Below are 4,149 nucleotides of genomic sequence, written 5' to 3' on the forward strand. Positions count from 1 at the left end.
AATTTTTTTTATAAAACTTGTGGAGTAACTCTAGAAATTCTGTAACAGATTCTTCAACAAATTCAGAGAAAAGCAATTTGGAGATCGAAGATGCACAGCATGAGCTATGAACTAAAGCTTAAACGAATCCAAGCTTTTAAAAATACCCCTGCAGTTCTACCACGTTTTTCCGCAGGATTTATTTATTTATTTATTTACTCAGACTAAGGCCGGAGTGGCCTGTGCAGTACATAAAACTATTCTCAACGCAGTTTTTCAATAACATATCATCTAAGCTGTATTTAATTTCGTTCATTCAAAATACTATCAATTTGCTTGATAAGAGCATACCAAATTTAGTAGCATTGTATTTTCATCACAGTCTAATCAATCATGGGATATTTATTCTGATGGTATAGCAATTCGTTTCAACACCGTCAATAAGCAAGGCTTTCCATTTGTAATAATTTGTAATAACTGGGAAATCGCTTATCGCTGAAAGATCACCACCAAGCTGTGAGAACGTTTATTTCCTAGCACAATTTAGAATGCCATACCCTGAAGAAAAACGGATGTGCTAAATTTCAGCTAATACGAAGGATCGTAAACTTAAGACACCTTAGCCTAATTGCAACTGACGTCAAACCGAGCTGAATCCGAATCCGAATTCTGGAAACCATAAATCTAGCACCCGAAAAATTCCACCGAAAACACTTTCTCCCCTGGGCAACCGCTCTGACAAGAGCACACAAACTTCACAAATAGTTAACCCCGGGTGGTGGACACTCCGTGACCCACCGACCGACAAAAAAGCGACTCATTTCTTCGCAGCCTCTGGAATGCCCCAAGGGCATGCGCGGCATTCGTCCAGCGCTCTGAGCAGCTGATAATTTGAGTTTTATTCCATCCGTTCTTCTTCGGTAGGAGAAAGGCACGGCGCGACGGCAGCGGGATCGCTGGTTCCTGCCGTAAAGGCCCCGCTTTCGTTTTCAAAACTGAAACCTAACGAGCATCAACAGCATGAAGTCACACAGATGTGTTAAGTCCGTTTCTAAGTGGCGCGACGTTCGTTAGTAAGGTATCTATTAACTTACGGAAACCGTCTTTTATGCCTTTATTGACTCGCGTTTATGATTGATGCTGCGCAGATTGTTTGTGGACCGTCAATGTTTACCTTCGAATATGTGCTTCTCGATATCGTTTATCGTTTTATGACATATCATACATATAGTATAGCTGTTACTTCAATATTTGAGTATCAAATATATTATAATTTCTCTTTGAGATGATTTAAACTGACGAGGTAGGTACACTTTTTGCCTTATTCGCACAACAAAGTTGTACCGAAATGCTATCATTTCACTCTAAAATCGAACTTTTTATAGAAGTCTCGGATACCCATGATGTTATATACAGGAATTAGACAAAAAGGTTGAGATAGGTAAAATTATGTCGAAATTCAAATCAGCATAACTTTGCGTAGAATAATCCAATTTAAATAAAACCAGGACCATCAGAAGTGGACATTCTTCTAGTATACTAGTATCTAGTATCCCCAAAAACTGAGATTGGTCTTTGGCCACCGGAGATGTTCTGGGTTTTGTGAGGGTATGTTCAAGATGTATTTTTTTCATTGCTTGTTATTTTATGTGACGTTTACTTTCATCATGTTTTATTCTTTCTTTAGACTAGACTACTATGCCGACTAATAGTGGCTGTAGATCAAGAATCCATCAAAACTACACAGAGATATGGCCATTTCCGTAAAAACTGTTCCGGGAACATGATGAAATGATAACAGATAGCAATAATGTAAATATGAGTATCTAACTTCATGGCATTGTGGGACGATGATTACAGAAACATTTCCAGAATGATAGTGCCTACTGTCACTCTTAGAGCAGATTCCAAGGGCCTTTCAGGAGGGGCCGGTTTTGGCACCGTCTGGAACCATGCATATATGGGTGTCAACATTCATGTTTACCCAAGACGATGAACATAGGATCTTTATTGAAGATACATTTTGAGGACTGTAAGACTCTCTGGCCAATTTGTAACAGGTTCCGGGTGTTCTGCAAAAGTGACATTTGTTCAGGGTGTATGGCCAAACCCGTTCCGTTTCCACGAAAATGGCCATATCTCTGCGTATGCCTAACGGATTTTCGATCTGTAGCTAGCATTGATCCGCATATTAGTTCTAGTTTCTGAGGAAAGCATAAAACAAGATGGCAGCAAACGCCATATATAATGACAAGCAGAAGAAAAAAAATGCAATTTTAACATACCCTCGGAAAACCCGGTGGCCAAGGGCCAATCTGAGATTTTGCAAGAGGACTACTAGAAGAGTTTCCGCGTCCGATGGTTCCGGTTTCATAAAAATCGGATTATTCTACGCAAAGTTATGCTGATTTGAACATCGACAAAATTTTGCCTATCTCAACCTTTTTGTCTAACCTCTGTATATATTAATCGACTCAGCTCGTCGAACTGAACAAATGTCTGTCAGTCCGTGTGTTTGTGTGTGCACACGAAAACCGAAAAACATTAGCCACTTTTTCATATAGTAATTCTTAAGGTGAATCGCGTTGGAGCCCAATTTCAAATCTACATAGCACTTTTGAGGGCACATAACTTGAAAAGTAAACGACAGACAAAAGCAAAAAGTAGTTTTTCACTTTTGCTCACTTGCAGCATACATGAAAAAATGGTTTCCAGATGTGCTAACCGCCTAAATATTCACATTTGTGCGAGCAAAAACGCGAGGTGAGAGATAGCACGGCCATTGTGGCTGCCATTTTTGGACGCCGCCGTAACTCACCTTAACCGATTTTCTTGCAACAAGTTGCATTCGACGAGGGACGCTAGACCCTAGACAACCCCTAGTTGATCACAATTGAATGTAATCATGATTGGTCATTGCGTTCAAAAGTTATGAAGAGAATGGCGTATTGCAGCATATAAGCTTGGTTGGTTGATTCGCTATACAGCGTTTGCAAGAGCGTAATGCAGGCAATTATTTATGATGTGTATCACACTAAGACGAAATCAAACGATTGAATCGAGAAAGGCATCGTCACCGCTAGGTGGGTTAATCTAGGTTTTTTTTTTCTATTTTATCATCGATTATAATATGCATTGGCTCTAAGATCGCTTCAAAAATAAAGTTAGCAGTCAATGTTGGGGGAATGATAAGGTACATCATCGATTTCAAAGAAGCGTACGATTCAGTGAAAAGAAATCAGCTGGCAGGTAATATCTAACATGGTTTGCGGTGAAACTGATTGGGCTGATTCTTAGCTTGATGGCTCAAAATCAAGTGTTCGAATTACGACGAAATGAGTGCAGAGTGAAGCAGAAGCAGAGTGACGCCCTGGTGGCATAAGAACGGCACTATCATATGCTATCATCACACGGTCGCCTATGCTCCTGGGTTTTGCGGACGACATCGACCTCATTGGAATGGATCGTAGGGCAGTAGTGGATGTCTTTCGGTGGGGTTTGAACCTACGGTCGCAGTCGCAGTATGCAAGACAGGTGGTTTCTCTACTATGCTACAAGGACCTTCATCGTCCTCCGCAACTTAGCGGGTACAGATGACCTTACTCAAGACCCCAAACTATTCCATGGTCCAACAATCGCTATCTATTTTGAATTAACTCTTTCCGTATAATAAACAAGTACAACGGAATGTTTGATGATAAATATTACGGCATACCTCGATAGTACGACCTCGATAGTGCTACCTCGATAGTACGTACAGTACGTTGGTAGTTCTTTCGAAAATTCCATACATGATTAACCTTGATATTCTATCTAGACCTGTGCGATTGAAATTTCATCGACGGAGAGGCGTGACAGATTTTTTCAGCCAGTGGCGTGGTGATAGGCGGCGGCGGTCAGCGTGAATCAATTTAGTGTATTACAAGTTTTCCGGAATTTATCTGGATGTCTAGATTATCCTCCAGGAGCTCGGTGGTCTGTGGCTGCGCTTCTGCCTTAAGCAGGAGGTCGTGGGTTCAATTCCAGGCTCGTCCATTTCCTACTTTGTATTTCTATCTTAGTTCTTTCTGTGTTTCACGTTATACCAAAACGGTTCCTACTGTTATAACCTTCCACAAATCCCAAAACCTCCCGTGGCACCTATGAGAGGTCGTAGCAATACGTAATAAA

This window comes from Armigeres subalbatus, chromosome 1 (genome assembly GCF_024139115.2).
Source record: "Armigeres subalbatus isolate Guangzhou_Male chromosome 1, GZ_Asu_2, whole genome shotgun sequence".
Classification (NCBI taxonomy): Eukaryota; Metazoa; Arthropoda; class Insecta; order Diptera; family Culicidae; genus Armigeres; species Armigeres subalbatus.